Below are 17611 nucleotides of genomic sequence, written 5' to 3' on the forward strand. Positions count from 1 at the left end.
ACTTAAACGTCGAGAGGTTGTAAGAAAACGAAATATTGATAATCAAGCTTCCAACAGTGTTGAGATTGATGAATAACTTCTATGATTCTAACGTGATGTGCAACTTTTTCATTTGCAATGAACAGAAATAAAAATTTGTGTGCGCAATTGAAAGTCCAATTAAAAGCCACATACTTTATCAGACTATTGAATTTTTCCGCTAAATGAATAACTGAACATTAGCCATTCTGTTGAGTCGAAACGAAAAAAACAGATATAAATAATCGAACTAACAATGTCAAAAGCCACAAAAGGCTTTCCAATTCACCCACAAAGTTCATTTTTTTATATCCCTGCCATTTGGCAAGTGGCCTCAAAAGCAACATCAGAATGTCTCAGAACCATTGTTGGTTTATTGGTTTATTCCAGGTGGAAATGCCCCGATTTTTCTGCTCAGCAGCGGAGATTCCGGGGGCCATTTGATCATTCAAACGTCTTCAGAACAGGCCGCTGCCGCGCCTCAAAGAGTGCTCAATGCCGATAGTCTGCTGAAGGAAACGAACTCAACTTTAGAAGTCGCCTCGGATAATGAAGCAGGATGCAGCAGCAGCAGCAGAACAGCGCCCATTGGATCAGGTGAGTCTCACTTTTGTGCCATTTGTTTAAAAGTTTTCTTACTGCAAGCGCGCTCTATCCGTCCGCTGGTTTTACTCCCTTTCGACTCTTTGCATCTTGCCAAAATGGGGGTCATAAATTGCGCGCAGGGAATTATTGGTTCCACTATATTAACATAAAAGTGCTCTCAGTCGATCGGAAGGAAAAACATTTATTGCAAACGGGGTTCTTTTATTAAATCCCGACATCTATCAGATTGGCCATAAGACGGGATTTAGTTAGGCGTCTAGTGCACCTAACTGCATTTTGGAACTGTCTCTGTCCGGGCTAAATTGGAAAATACCGGGGATGGGACAAAAGAGGCGATTTCCAAGTAAAAACGCAATTTTTTTGCTATCAAACCAGAGGAATTTGCTTGTTCCCGGTACTTCAAACAAGGCGAAACAGACTGAAACCGTTCACAATTTTTTTCATTCTTACTTGCGAACTTTGAGGTTTGAAGAACGTGGTTAATTGGCATCTGGATGGCGGCATCATGAAGTTGGCTTAGAACCGGCCATTTGAAACAACATATTTAACAAGCATGAAAACCTGATCGATTAGTCGTTGAATTTTTCTGTTTGTTAATGGCAAATTGATTATTTAACAGCAAAAGAGATGGGAGCTTTTGAAAGAGAATTTTCCAGAGCGAGAATATAACAAATCCTTTTAGGACTTAGTGGTGGTGTAGATTCACGCATAAACTTTCCGAAAAGTTCCGGTAGCTTCCGCATTTCGATTCCAACCACCTGACAATGATATAAAAACCTCATATCTATAAAGGAAAAGTCTATATTCGTAAAGATTGGCCCGCGATCAGCAAACCTTTTCGATAGAGACGTTGACACAGCATTGTACTTGGATAATATCCATTCCCGGCATAATGTAACGTTCAGCTCCACAAAAGGATATTTCCCTATCGGACGTAACTCACCATTAAAATATTCAAATGGATTTCTTGCTTTTTATTGCCGCACTTCCCTACCGAATCCGTTCGGAGGGCTTTCATATCACTATTATGTTTATTACGTTTTGCCAATTTCGTTCACATGATCAGAAGTGTTTAGTGTTTCTCTATCGAGACAAAAAGCTCGTAACTCATTTAATCAGAAATTATTGAAAAAATCTGGCATCAGCAATCCTGCAAGCAAAAGCTTGAGTTTTTCTGTGCATATAGAAACCTTCTGAATTAATTCAGAAAAAATATGAGCAAAATCGGACAGAACAAGGACTGTTCAGAAATTCCTAGACTTGAAGATCAAAAGCAATTTTTGTCGTCAATAATGCTCTCTTTTTTGTGGGTGTAGAAGGTTTTCGAATGTAGTTCAGACAAATTTTAGTAAATTCAGAGAGGAAATGGCCTGTCCAAAAATTCCCAAACTTGAACATGAAATCGAAAAAAACAGATTTTTTGCAAGTGGAATCCTGTAGGATTGTCCTGTGGATGCAGCAAGCTTTCGAACTTATTACGGACGAATTACAGTAAAAACAGACATACTTTCCAGAAATTACTCACTTTAATATGAAAAGCAGTAAAATAGCGGTAACATGAAAATCCTGTTGTCAACAATCCTGCAAGAAAAAACTTGATTTTTGTGTGGATACAGAATCGATTCTAGTGTATCCAAGAGAAATTTTACTTAAATCAGACAGGATACTGGCCGTCCAAAAATTGCCAAACTTGAGGATAGAAAGCAGCAAGAACGCGACAGTTTAAAAAATTTTTATCCTCAAAAAGCCTGCGAGTTTTCACCCAATTTATCTTTAGTTGATATAGAAGCTTTTTGCCGGTATCGACGAAAAATTGAAGTAAAATTATACAGGGAGAGAGAGTGTTGATAAATTCCTGGATATAAAGACAAAAATCAGGATAAGCTGTAGCTTTCAAAAATGCAAACCCTCAACTCTCCTGCAACTGAGAGTTTGAGTTTTTTCATGTGAATACGGAAACCATCCTGTAATACCTGCGAGACATTTGACTTAAATCCGACGGGACACGCATTGTCCAGAAATTTCCAAACTTGAGAATAAATTGACTTGAAGACTGACCAAGACTTGAAGATGAAGAGCAGTCAAAACGTGGCATTTTTCATAATTTTTTTACTGCAACAGTCCTGCGAGTTGTCGTTTGAGTTTTTTCCTGTGAATACACAAAGCTTTCGCATAAATTCATGCAAAATTTCAGTTTAATCGCATCAGAGAAAAATTGCTCGAAAATTCCCAAATTTGGTGATAACAAGGTAGAAAAACGTCGATGTTAAATCGCGAAATTAAAAAAAAAATTCTTCCAATAGCAGCTCAATTTTCCCCCGTTGATACAAAAGTTGTTCAAATTTATCCAAAGGAAATTCAATAGGCAATTAACTGTTCGAAAATAAAAAATAAAAGAATTGAAATTGAATGGTGAAAAAGTAAAATTGGTAAAACTGTCTAGAAATTCTCAAAATTGGTCATATGACCTGGTCAAAAATGATTAAAATTCCCTTAGGTGATTATAAAAATGTGATCATTCCTATTCTATTGCACATGATCTTAACGGGCATTTAGTGCGTTTTTATTCGGCGGAAAACTAATGAAAAACGCAGCATAAATTTGTAAAGTGGTTAAAATGCTTATTTACTATCCATTGTCAATTTATCGTGTTCCACTGGTCGCTGATTCGTTTTAAAATCAGCCTGGATCCCTCAGCTAAGCGCAAATTGACCGTGTAATATCCGGTGCTTTTTGTTTCCGGTCAGGCCCCAATTTTTTCCAGCTTTGCTTGTTTATGCCGTTTTCTGACCGGGGCAGGTTTTCGTAAATATTTGGTTCGGAAATCGGCATTTTTAATATGAACACCGAACTTCATATTATGCTGCTGGGAAACATGCTTTGATGGCTTGGCAGATGGATATATATTCCATGCAAATTTTGTTGATATAAATTCATGATTCGCGATTTTTCATACGATGAAACAATTTTCGGGCGCGTCTAAGACAACAGGATTTAAACACCATTATTTAAGGACGCTCGTCCTTGCTAACGATGAAATATGGCCCCTGCAAGGATGTAATGGATATATTTTGCACGATTTATTTGCAACTTTGAGGAATATCTTAATTTGTAAATACTGCATATAATAAAGGACCGATCATTTGGTGAAAGCCCGAAATGCGAAACGCCGTTATTTATTAGCCCTGGTAATAGAAAATTGCCGGTTTACTACCAGCAAGATTGGTCGAATAAATCGTGTCAATTATCAAAAATCCGAAATTTTGTGGTGGAATAATTGCCAAAATGCCCAAGTAGGAACCACGCGAAGTCGCCTTAAATGAGCCAGTATTTTATATCTTCTGTATATCCAAATTGAATATAAATTGTTACTTTCGTCGGCAAACGGAAAGCCTATAAATAATTTCAGTTGAATTAATGAAATATTATGCAACCGTATTTCAGCCTGTTTCATGTTTTCTTACCAAATCGGATACAGAATTCATAAAATACAACTCTATTTGCATAATTTTGCAATGGAACAGATATTAGGCTACGGGTTTCCTGTGGAATGACAGATTTGTGTTGGGAAATTTACAAATAATTTCTTGAAAAAACCTACTGCAAACGCAATACTTCCCTAAATCCATCACATTACCTTCTATACGTTTCTTATGAACAGAGCATAAGATAAGTTCGTCGTCAGAAATTATTCGACTTCTGAACTCATTTTTCACTTGAAATGTTGAGTTCTCCTTGCGATGATTTTGACCCTCGTTTGACCCTCATGATTCAGTTGTTTTTAGCAAAATATGCATTTGCCGGTGAACCAGAGCGTTCTTTTTAAAATATTTGTTTTTTTCAATCTATAATCATCATCGTTTTTTCAGTTCATATTAGTTTGGATCCATTGACTGCCAAAAAGGAAAACGTGGATTTAATCTGGAATTTTTCCAACGCGTCTGTACACTTTATATTTATCACTTTTTTCTTAGTTCTTATTTTCTGTAGCTTTCTGCCCATGCTTTCATGTTGCTGCTAGTTTGCGCTAAGTGAATGCTTGCAAATTGTTAAACAGTAAATCCCCAAACAGTGACACAGTTAGTTGAGCGATAAATCCCAAACGAAATTTCCTGGAGCCATAAACAAAACAAAAATTAAATCATGGAAAGTACTAAATATTCGGAAAGAGATAATAAATTCGGCCTTTGTGTCAAGATAGACATTAATAACGGTTTTAAAATTTTTAAAGGGTAGTTGTTCTTATTTTAACCAGGTAAATATTTGTGAGTCACGAACGAACACTCTAAAATGATGGAAGATGGAACTTTGACGACATTAAAATTTAGCTTTGCCTTGACTAATCCGGTGCTTTCTTCGGTGGGAGTTACTTCATGGCTAAAGTTTTTAATTGGCTGAATTTTACGATCCAACTCATGTCTGAGTTGTTTTGTTGTGTTCTTCGGCATGGTTGGAGTTTCACTGAACTCCAAACATTAGGAAAATGTTGACATTATACAAAAAAAAACATTAGAGAGAGAGAATTATGAGAATCTCTATATGAACCGCTGAAACTATAGGAAATAAATCCAAATAATAAAGTGTTAAAGTTTGGCCAGTGGTTTTAATTAATTGGGAATCTGCAAGCGAAAAAAGCAGGTAGTTTTGGACCAAAAGCCGGAATTATAGTCGAACTAGCGTAAAACTGCCATCAAATTTGCATCTTATATCGTTCAAAACAACTCAATTTGTCATAAAAGGGTTTATGAGTCGAGCGACTATCTCGACAAATCGAACCAAAGTGAAAACATCGGAAAAAATCAGTAAAATCGAATAAATTCTTCACGCAGTTAAGGAAAAAAATCCCCAAAGTGGTGGAAAATATTTGAAAATGCACAATCTCCCCCATCGCCCCTGTTCAGGTATTCAGAGCACTTCTTTAATATTCACTAAAAAGAAAGAAAAGAAAGTAATGTAGTCATTAAGATTTATTTTTTGGGGGCGGTCGAAGCACCTGTATGAAATATTAAGGCCGTAATACCTTTTGTGTGATTTTTTATTGTCTTTTTATGTTTCAAAGCCGAACAAAGTAATAAATGTCAGGGCGAAAAGCTTAGGGGGTTACAATCGTTGATTAATACACTGTTTGATTTTTTTCAAAAGGTTTTTTGTTTGCTATCAATGTGGTTTGGCCATCCAACCATGCGAGTGGATTTAAATTATCTAAAGTACGCCAGTAGGTATTTTTTGGGAGACATTTTTAATTTAGCCAGTTGCAACATGCACCCGGTTAAATAATATTTAAAAGAAGGCCCTCCAATTAAAGTTTATTCAGTTCGTTATCGCAACATTCACGACATCTCTGCCGTGAAAAGGGTTTATATATTTAACCCTGGCATTGTTTTTTATTCCGGCTGCCTGGTACAGAGCGTCGTTTCGTTTTTGATCCTTTTTTCGCCACATTCCCCGCTCATTTCTGTTAATTTTCTGCACGCGACTGTTCACTTTGATATCTGGCCGATTTGGTTTTGGAGTGTCCTCATTTTTCTACCACAGCATGATCAAAGAACGAAAAAAAAAACAAAAATGTTTCGAATTACTCAAACTTGGTTGGTCTCGTGGAGATTCTGTTGGGGTTTTAGAAGGTAAAACACAGGTTTTTTGTGAGTGTTGTTTGGGATTTGAACATGTCGGAAGGAGTGAAACGCCCAAAAATGGCAAATGACTTAGGGTTTGGGTAAAATCCATAGACAGTATTTTTTTTAAGTTTTGTTTTAAAATGATCTCGGTTTTACTCATGTAGCTAATTGGTTTGTTTCTCTGCAGTTTTGTTTTTTGCAAAGGGAGGTTTTTTTGATATGATAATTTAAGGAAGATTAATTAAGGAAGAGTTTATAATTTAATCAGTGTTGCATCAGTGGACAAAAATTTGAAATTTCACACAAACTTCAAAATTCAGAAAAATGAGTATCGTATCTTGCTCGGTTATGAACAATTTTTATAGTTCAAAGATTAGCATTTGGAAATGTTTGAAAATGTGGATTATACTAAAATAACGCAGTTAATTCTTACTTGAGGATCATTTCAGTCATTTTATCCGGATACGTTTGTCTGTTTTTGTAAGTAAACTTTTCCTGTCGGTTTATATTTTTATTTTTGGTACTACGAGGTTCATTTTAATTAGTTTTGCCTCCTTGATAGCAGAATAAGATGTGAAATATTTTTTAACTGCGAAAATTCTTCAAAGGGTGTTTGTAGGATTGGTCTAGGAGATTTCCATTACTTCTGATTTCGTTACATTTTTTTAAGTTAAGCGGCATTCGCACAATCTTCTCTTAGTTCTTTTGGTAATAATTTCATTTTAAATCTCTTCGTCACATTTTTATCGTTTTTAGCGGTATGGGAAGGAAAAATTACTATTTGAAAATGGCAAAATTCTGAGAAATTTATGTTTCATTGAGCATCTTCTGTGGATGTTGGAATCAATCGTTGCCATATATTTTTATATGCGAGATTTTGTAGACTGTTTTCTTTGCCATTACTTTTCTCACGCTTAGTTCACGCAAGTTAGTAACTTGATTTTGTTGTTATTTAAAGTTGTAATTTTGAAAAATTGTTTGAATGGATCTGGGACTTTTGGATCGCCGAATTTTTTATTTTAGGTCACTTTTATGACATTGGACGGGGTTGTTTCTTTAATATTTTTTTTTCGTTTTTAATTAATCATCAGAAGCCTTCACAGGCTCTTTTAGTTTCAAATTAAACTATGTGCTCCTATTATTTATTTGAATGCAGACTTAAACATTTTCAGCTTTCTGAAAAATGTGTCACAAATAAAAATCTTTTTCTACTCTTGGAAATTTTTGAATCATAATTTAAAGTGTGAGTGATACTTTCAGCATTTTTTCAGAGGTTTTTTGGCTAAATCACATTTTTCTAAAGTATTCGTTTTTATTTCATCGTCACTTAGTTTTATTTCCACATTCATTTTTACTTTTGTTTGAGTTTTAGTGTCAAATAGTGCTGTTAATCGATCAAAGCGTTTTTCACACACCGCTTAAAAGCACACAAATATTTTCTTCTTAACGTTCTGCCTGAAGAAAATATTGTTTAAAGAAAAAATGTGTGTCGTACTTTGTTCGGTTATGAATAATTTTTAGTAAGCCTGTATTTTTGCCCATGTCAAAAAATAAAATATTGTATTTTTGATATCGTTTTAGTTTCCTTCCGGTGATTTTATCTGTGTCTCTTTATAATTTCAGGTTTAATTAGTGCTGGATAAATTTTTGAATGTTCCGCATGCAAACCCAAACGTTTTCAGTGGCTCTTGATGTCTTTTGTTCCCAGGGCCATTTTAATCGAACTACTCTTGTTGAGAGTGTTATCTTGGTTCGACATGGTTTAAGAACGACAAAATCCTATTTTTTGCGAAGGGATTTTTCTCCTATTTGGAGGCTGATGATTTTGTTTTCCGAGATGAGGTGTGTGTCGTACCCTGGCAGGTTGTGCATACTTTTGCTGCGATTAGGATTACAAAGTTTGTTTTGATTTTCGAAATATTGGAAGGTCCGAAATTTTTGAAGAATTTGATGTTTGGATTTCTAAAGTGGAAAATGTTTGTAAAAAGGAAAACGGCAACAAACATATTTCTAACTCTGTACCTGTTTTCCAGCTTTTTATCAAGTTGCGCCTGGACATTTGCTTTGTTGTAGTGTTCGTTTCAAACTGTAGTTCAGTAACTGTGTTGTAGCGGTCGTTCTTTAACAATTTTAATTAATCAATCGTTTGCTCAAACATTTTCAATCTTCTTTTCAGCTTTTCGAATTTTAGTTTTGCTCAAACAAACACGCTTTTGCGAATGGTTTGTGGGAAAACTATTTTATTTCTAAACCCTCCGATTTTTTCGGTAAAAGTTGACATGCGCTTTATAGAACAAGAATAACATATTAAAACGTTCTTTAATTTCTGCAAACCTTAAATAGATAAATGTGTGTCACATCCACTAGGATTATGAACTGATTATGAATGAAAACTATTAATTTGTAAATCCTTGAGGACATGTGAAAATAGCAGGTTTGAAACTGTGGATTTTTCATGTTTACAAGAAAATACCCAACATAATTTTCAGTTTTTTGAAGCTTTATTGATATAAACACAAAAGCGAATAGTTTCAAATTGTAACTGCGATCTAAATCTCGTGAAATTTATGCTCAGCAGGTGGGCAAGCGTAACGTAGAACCGATTCGGCGGTGGGTTAAGATTACATGTCGCCTTTCTATGGTGATTTAATGGGCCCCTAACCAGATGGGAATGAAGTCACGCGTGCCGTTTAAATGGAGGCTCCATATGGGATCCCGGCTTAATGGGCTTGATTACAAACGACAAATAACTATGTTTGTTTGCTCTCTCAATGCTAGAGACGTAGCCGAGTTGCATAGAGCGTTCAATTGAGGGAAAAAATGCTAATGTAACTTTCCCCTCTTTTGATCAGCTAATTGTCCTGGACGTCTTAAGCGGCCTCTTCATTACCGAAATCCACCAAGAATGCCAATGGGCTTTTTAATTTAAAATTAAATTACTCCCTGAACGAAGAATACAAAATGGTCTTTGTTCATATCATTGAAATTGATTCTTGCCTCTCGGTAAAGACTTAATTGTACCACTGTTTGATCCTAATCTGGTTAGCTATTCAGACGGTTTTCGTTTCTCGTTCTTTTTGCCGCTCTACTTTTTCATGTAAATTAAGCTATAGCTTCAGCATTCTAAAGCGATATTAAATCTTAATTAAGCCAACGACGGCAAGATAAAGAAAATTCTCTATTGCGGATATTCATTTGAATTAATCGAGTTTCTAAAGGTAGGGGAAAAAGGAAGGTTTAGAGCATTGTTTAAAATTTGTCATAAACACCTTTAAATTAATATTACCTCTAGGTGATTATTTTAAGTTAAAGCTCGCTAAATATTTATAAATGAAGATACGATTCGATCGAGTTCATGGAGCTCTTTCGTTATTTTTCTTTAGGAACCGACTGGAAAAGTTTTAATTGTCAATTTACATTTTTAAGATATCCGTTCGGGTGTTATTTAAGGTGTCTAAACTTCCGGCCGGCATCCAAGCCAAATTCTAATTTTATCTGCACCGGATCCTGCACCTGACTACATAAAACAGGAATAAGGAAACTTATTTAATTTCTTTTGTTTCACTCTTTCAGTTTTTTTGCCTGCTAGTTACTAATTAGAAAGGCATAAAAACGTGACTAGATTGCGAGTGGTGAAATGGAAAAATTGATTTTCTCGTTGTCTGGCTAGGAAATTACGTTTTTTTTTGTTAGTTTTAATTATAAAAGCTACAACGGGACGAATTAGCATTTCGATAAAACAATCCGCCGCTAAAAGTCCAAAAACAAATTTGCGGCACGCACAAAAAAGCAACGGTTGAAGTTAATTTCACAGTTAGTGAATAACGGCAATAAATGTATCAATTATTTGAAATGCTGCTGCCAAAAAATAAACAGGAAATGAACTCTCACAAAACTAGAACAACAATCGGAGTTTCGAGGCTTGGCAAAGGGTAAAACTCATTTGCCATTTACATTACAGATGATTAAAAAATAGCTGATATTAATTTCCGTTCGGGTTTATTTGGCAAATTCGCAAATGCTAATGGAAAACTGAATTTTTCAATGCTTGAGGATAAGTGAGTCGAGTTTGTGGAGGTTTCTTTTTGGTCTGTTTGAAATTAAGTAGTCATTTTCAAGTGAATTAAATTGATTTTTTTTCAAATTTTACGTTGTTTTTTTTATTGATTATTCGTTGTTCTTAGAGCAGATTGTTACGGGTAATTAAAATATGTTTTATATACTAAAATATTCATCATTGGCGCTGTACTTTCTTTAGCTTCCGGATTTCTCATTGCTAATGAAATGAAAAAGCTCAACAATTTTCATTAGTCGTGAAAAATCTTCTCCGGTTGTTTCTCAAATTTTACTTCCATTTTTGTCAAGTAAAATTATTCAGATGATATGTTGCAATTATATGCTGGTATTTGCTATAAAACTGTTATAAAGTATTTGTCCCTTGACGAGCGAAAAGCGAAATTTGGGCAAACGTTTTTGAATCTCTCAAAGGTAAAATTCAACACTGGTCCATTCCGTGTCGGATGGCTCTTTAATTCTTAAACGAATGCGTCGTTATTCTTTGAAACGGCCCATCTAAATATCGGACTAGACCAAATGAATGCTTTAATGCACCATAAGCTGCTAATAAAATGAATAATTCGCTCATAAAAATTAGCTATTCATAAGAAATGTTTTCAGCTTTACAGTGGTGTAATCTTTTAATCTGCCTTCGGGGATTCGGCAAATGTTCTCCGTGTCCGGAAGTTTATTAAATTTGAAATGAATTCAAAATAAGTTACTATAGAAAGGGCTGAAAATGCTAATTAACATTTTACTCCAATTGGTTTTTTTGGTGGAGCTCTTCCGGGTTTTCCGCGGGTATTTTCTTGGTTGTTAACATTTCTTCAGTTCGAGAGTAGCTGTTTGATAAATCGTTTCTTTGTGACTGGCTTAAATAAATAACGCCAGCATATTTCCTATTTCATGCAGTTTAGAATTTAATGCGGCAATATTTTTATCAGAATTCGCAAAAGTACCATAAAGATTTTTGATAGAGCTGCAGGAGGCCTTGTTTTAAAACACTATTACAGCGTTATGTGTTTATTACCATAGACTAACAGTTAGTTTCTGTTTCAGGTATGTAGCGGCCTATCTCAATTAGTGATCTCATATTGTGGTAAGTGTGTTGCATTTTTTAATTGCCCTGCACATATATTTTCATACCGAATTCGCTGGCAGTCGTTTTAAAAGAAAACTGCTCTAAGCTCGAAAAGTCGCTTGAATTGCCGCATTTATTGTTACGGTAAATCGTTAATATTGACGAGTAGTAAATTGAACGGCATTATGAACCCTTGCGGATATTTTATTGCAGAAACTCGACTTTAAAAGCCGTCTCCCTCTGATTTAGGGAAACTTTCCCGAAAGTTATCATGGGACATCTGTCGTTCCAAAGGAAAATAACTTGCAAATTGTCTGCTTTATTATGCAGATCCACTTAATTGCTTTCTGTATACTTCAGCTACTTAAAATTGAAAGTTTAACTGAAATCTTTTAGACACGTTTTATTACTAACAAGCAAAGTTTTTATCACTGTTCGCCCCAGACACTATTTATATCTCGATTTGTATATAAATGGGTCTTCGACGTAGGCGATCATGAATTATGGAGAGTCATTCGGGTAAAATTAGATCCTGGTTAGCCCAGTTCCAAACCCCCGTTAATTTCAGTCTAGTCAAGAAGAAATTCGATAAGGAGTAATTTATGATGGTTTTCGAGTAGTTTAAATTTGAGCGCCTGAAAAGGATAAACAACAATGCAAGTTTTCTTTCGTTGCGATCTTCCACAATGACCTAGTTGTAACAGCAAAACATTCAAACTTCTTACAATAGTCGATTTATGCACAGTTTTAACTAGTTTGTCATTGAATCACCGTGTTTGACGGTTTAGAGAGAATTTGCCCTACAAAAAGTCGATTGTCTAAACTGAAAATGTTTAGACGCTCTTCAAACAGAAACGTGAATATTACACATTGTGTTTTACGTCTGTAAGTGGATTGATTGGACAAAAATTATGGCAAAAGCTTTGCATGAGTTCACAATTATTTGCTCTTGTTGAAGGCAATGCAAGAGCTCTGATGAAAAGGTGCGACTTTCTGGTTTTTTCTTCTATATTTCCCATCTTGCTTGGAAAATGTAAATACGTTCATTGAAATGATGACGTGTCTCGGGATTTTTTTGTACAAATTCTTCATTGGCTTCTTACGAATTTATTTCAGTTAAAAGTATACGCATATTGAGGAGCTTCTGAGCTCGAAAGCTACGCAATAAGTGCAGAAACACACAGGTCAAAAATGCTTCAAAATCTTTCTCTAGACTTTTCTGGTCCGATATAGTTAGCAGAAAATGTTGTTCAACTTTTATCATCATTTTGAATCAAAGTTTAATAGTTGCTGTTTCCTAATCAACTTTACAACTCCCTGAGTCTATTTTGCACATTTATTTTTCGATTTTTTTTGGTTGATTTTTAAAGCAAATGAGTCCGGAATTAGCTGTAGCTTATACATTGAGTTGGATTATTTTAATTAAATGCTCAGTACTTTGATTCAGAACTTCTACCGCTCAATTTTTAGACCAATATTGCCTTTATTTAATTTTTCATATGAATTCTCCTTCAATCTGATTTTATGGCTTTGTTTGTAATTTGCCTCATCCATTTTCAAGCTTTCAAAATGTCTTTGTTTCAGGTTTATCGTTCAATTTTTTGTGTTCTTTTGGAGGCAACTTTTTTCTGCTCGTATCCCTCCGAACGCAGTCTGAACTGAAAATCTGTAGTTTTAAAATCGAAATGTATCGCCGATTTTGAGTTTTTTCGACTGTTAACCAACGATTCTGGGCTAAAACATCCTGCATTTGCACACTGGGGGCTTATTTATAGAAAATGGTGAATCTCGTTTGATTTTCTAATGATTATTAAGCGCTCCTGTAGAGGCAATAGAAATTAAATTTTCTATCAAATACTGAACCTGTTATCTTTTAACTAATTCGGCTTTTTGAAAAAATAAAGTTAGTTAAAAACATTAGACATTTTTTTTTTCAAAATCCCTAAGAAAGGTCAAAGTTCTTGACCAAAACGGCTCCCAATTTATTTTACTTCCGCTCGAAAACAAGAAGGGCCACTTTCTCCATTTGAAACCACTTAAAAAACCCGAGTACTCTTTCAATTTTCGTTGGGCTAATCTTGTCAAAAAAACATGTTAAAATCATTCAACATGAACCATAGAATGTTGTGATTTCGTCTAAACCTGATACTTACTTATTTCAAAATTACAGTCCATTTCCAGCAATTTTTGTAATTTTCAAGCAATTTGCGTCTCAACAAAGATCTTTGTAATCCGTAAGAAAGAGCTTTATAGATTTTTATCAGTATTTTTTTGGTTTATTATTTTAAGTCTTTTGAGGTTCATTTTTCAGGGCACTGAAATCCAATCTGAAAACGACTAGATATTCTGCTTTAGTTCACTTATTGCGTGAATTTATAAGCATATTTTCATGCAGATGCTTAATAATGAAATGTGACTTCAAATTCTGTTTTCTCCTGCTATCTTTCGGAGTACAATTTGAAATTAAAATAAATATGTTTAAAATCGATGAAAGTTTTTAATTTAATTTTTAGAATCCCTTTTAGTTAATGTCTTACAGTTGTTCTTTCTCGATCAAATTCAAAAGTGTGTCATTTTTTCAAGTTTTCTGTCCTTTTGAGCGTTTCCAGTTCCAGAATACTAATTCTTCAAATTATAAACCATTTTCATGAGAAAGAAGCAAAAAATTCGACTAATTCAATGGAAAATACGTATATATCCGAAATAATTATGGTCCGCTTTGATTTTTTGACATTTAACCAACGATTCTGAACTGAAACATTTTTCCCAAGAAAAAGAATTTTCCCACTGTGGACCTTTTTTAAGCACATAGCAAAACAAAACGCTCATCGTCTGATTCCTATAAATTGTTATTCGCTCTTGGGATAGACAACAGAAAATTCACCTCAGAAAGAAAATTTTGCCATCACATCGATTATCTAGAAGTATTTTCGTATTTAATAGTGATTGAAAGACACACTGCTGAGAAATGTATGTTTTTGTTAAAACAATGGGCAAATTCGCCTGAAAAGGCTCTAAGAAAGCTTCAATTTTTTACAAGTTTACGAACTGTGGTAATTTACAGGAATTGGATGAATCTTTTGCAAAAAATGGGCTGAATTCTCCAACATGAAACATTGTGATTTTCTCTAGACCCCTCTGATGCAAAATCGTCCCAAAATTACAACCCATTTCGCGAGATGTTTTTAGTTTTAGGCTTACATCTCAAAGATGATGTTTGTAAACCGTGTAAAAATATATACTCTTTTAAATATCATTTAAATTATTTTTTTTACCACTGAGTCCTATTTCAAAACCCCTAGATATTCTGCTTTAGCTCGATTTTATCGTGAATTTCTAAGCATCTCTTCAAGCAGATGCGTGAGCAAATAGTCAGTGAAACTCATTTGGTTTATTGAGAAATTAATGTTTCTGTTAGAGCAACGAAAAATTCGCCTGTAAAAAACCTCAACAAAAATTCTTGTGTCTGCAATCCAAGCTTCCGACTGGAGGACAAGAAGAGTCAGTTTCTCTATTAAAGAACTCGTAAACTCTTTCACTTTTCCTGGGATTAATCCTGTGCTCCATCCTCAAACATAAACCATGGAACGTATTTATTTTTACTTGACTTCTCGCCTCTTTTCATTGATGCTTTCGAAAATTTGGCGTCGCGCCGTCCCAATCCAAAGTTTCGGGCGCGCGCATCACGAGTGCTCTGGAGGCACGCGTCTCGACGCCGAGCGTCTCTTCCAGACGCCAGTCGCCGATTTTTCGCGTCCAAAACTGGTTGGTAAAACGCGACCGAGTCCCGGCCGGCAAAAACACGCAAACCCGGCATTATTTATCACAGTTTTGCCCTCCCAGAACGGTTCCTTTGCAGTAAACATTCTGTCGGCTTTTCACACTCAGTTCAAAGGTAAAACTCATTGAAACTGGCAATCAATCGGGGATTAGTATGACTGGAGTTTTTTACTTCCGGGAAATCACGATAAATTGTTTATGGGCTGTTAAAGCTGTTTGTTGTCTTGCTTCTTGTCTTCTTAACAACATTTATGTATTTTCATTTTTTCCTGCGTTTTTTGCAGTTGTATATTTCCACTAAATTCCCTCAAAATTTGCAGAGAAAATAACCCTATCTTCGAATTTATAAAACATCTCGTTGCTCATGCAGGGCGTTTAAGCTGTATTTTATGCTCTTCCTGAAATGTTTTTCTGAGCTTTAAACTCATTTAAAGTGTACAAAAACGCATCTGGTGTCCAAAAAAACCTGCTTAAATTACAAGAACTGGTGAACTAAATGCGTATATTATTTATTATTAATGTTCGCTTTGTTTGGTAAATACAGCGCTATCTTTACGAGCCACGAGCACGAAAATTGCGGAATGTGAACCGGCAAAGAGAATATGCATAGAAAAGCTTTTATAATATTTGTAATGCAAATACAATTCAGTTTCGGGTGTCGAGGGTGGTTTTAATTGCGATGAGGCTGTAAATTTGTCAAAGTCATTGGAAAAATATGATCTTCGTGTAAGGCGAGCTTTAAAAACAGTCGGGCACTTAAAAGCCCGAAACGGGGCAAACAAACTTTCCCTTCGGATTTATATGTCGCCGTAACGAAAACCCCAAAACTGTGGCTCTTAAAATAAATAATGTCAAGTCAAAGACCAGTTCGGGCTCGATTTTACAATTTCCTTTTGCAGGAAACGCGATATTTTTCGTAAACAGGATCTTTTAGATCAGAATTTACTTTACAACTGCCGGGTATAAGGTAAGCCAAAGACCGATCGGCATTTGCAGAAAGCGCTTTTGTTGCATTCGATTGGCCATTTTCACGATTTTATTTCAAAAACAACCCGTCGACCCGATTTGTATGTATCGGGACCGGCCCCCCTAAGTAGGTCACTGTCCTTAATGCGCTTTTCAACAACAAAATCCATGAAATTTGGCACATTTGCATATCAAACTGGCCAAGGAGAGCAATAAACCGAACAGAAAGGGCTTTAGGAAACGAACAAACATTCCCGGCCGATCTTATCGGGTTCTACAAACAATTTTATTCGCTCTCCTATTTTACACGAGTCGATTAAAACCACCAATAAACAAATCGCCCGCGTTTCCCCAGCTAATAACAATAAAAGGGACTTTTGTTTTTTGGGGAAAAACGTTTAACGGACTTTGTAGTTCGAGCGATCTTAAGATATGGAAAAAGGGGCCACATACAGTGAGCAAATTGACTTGTCTCTACAGGTTCTTTCTGCTGGTTGTTTATGCGATGGTTTTGCCTGTTTCGTTATGAATATTTTCAGGGTTATTGTTGGAGGTTTTAAAGGTTTTTTCAGATTGCTACCTAAACAACTGATATTATTTTTATTGAACTTCAAGAGGAGCAAATCTAAGGTTTAAAATCGCCATCCAGGCTGGAAAGTTAATGTGAAGACTCTTATGCCAGCAATTTCTCAATTATTTTTAATTTATCCAATACTTTGACAGTTTTATTTATTTATTTTCCCATTTTAGGTTCCAACCCAATAAGAATCTTCTTTCGTTTTTTTTTCGGGACTTTTTTCGATGATAGTTAATCTGTGCACCGGATAACAAATCTTGTTTGTTCTAGTCTTTTAATCATGACTAATATTAGAAATAACAGCTTTTTATTTTTTTTTATTTTAAAATTTTTGCTAGTACTTTTTTTGCCTTAAACGTTTCCCTACAAGTTTTGAAAATGCTGTCATAAGCCTTGAACAGATCTAAAAAAACCCAAAGGTAAGACAAGAATTTAAAAAAAAACTTTGATATTTAACGAGCCGCGTTTGGCAACAATTAGGATTTAAATGTCACTCTACATTGTAAGAGAAAGGCCTGAGAAAAATATATTTTCGTTAACATGAAAATTCCTGTATTTTTTCCAATCCTGGAAGTTGGAAGTGATTTTTGAGTCTTATGCGTGTTAAAATTGCTTCTTTATATCCCAAGAAAATGCAACTTACAGACTGTGCACCCAACAGGAGAATCACGTGAAAAATTGATGTCAAAAATACCAATTTTCTCACGTGATATCGAAGTGATTAAGAGACAATTATGACAATAGGTCACTGTAAAATGGCGACTTCAAAATGTATTTAGCAAAACTGTATTTTACTGTTAAAGTAACAAATTACATTTCGCCTCAAAAATTTTTGTCTTTAAAAAAGACAAAATTTCCTCACGTCTTTTATTACAGATTGATAAATAGTGCTCCTATTTCGCAATAAGA

General features: G+C 35.0%; 1 protein-coding gene across 1 annotated transcript in view; it reads left to right on the plus strand.

The window, feature by feature from the left end:
- The first annotated feature begins 290 nt into the window (after window positions 1–290).
- Window positions 291–17611, plus strand: part of LOC109545859 — a 139621-nt gene continuing 122300 nt past the window's right edge. Inside the window, exon 1 of the mRNA XM_048666789.1 lies at window positions 291–615. The gene's annotated coding sequence lies outside the window, so the exon portion shown is untranslated. The remainder of the gene's footprint in view (window positions 616–17611) is intronic.

The sequence above is a fragment of the Dendroctonus ponderosae genome, unplaced genomic scaffold (genome assembly GCF_020466585.1).
Source record: "Dendroctonus ponderosae isolate FM_Combo_2020 unplaced genomic scaffold, Dpon_F_20191213v2 Dpon_F_20191213_5, whole genome shotgun sequence".
NCBI classification, from domain to species: domain Eukaryota; kingdom Metazoa; phylum Arthropoda; class Insecta; order Coleoptera; family Curculionidae; genus Dendroctonus; species Dendroctonus ponderosae.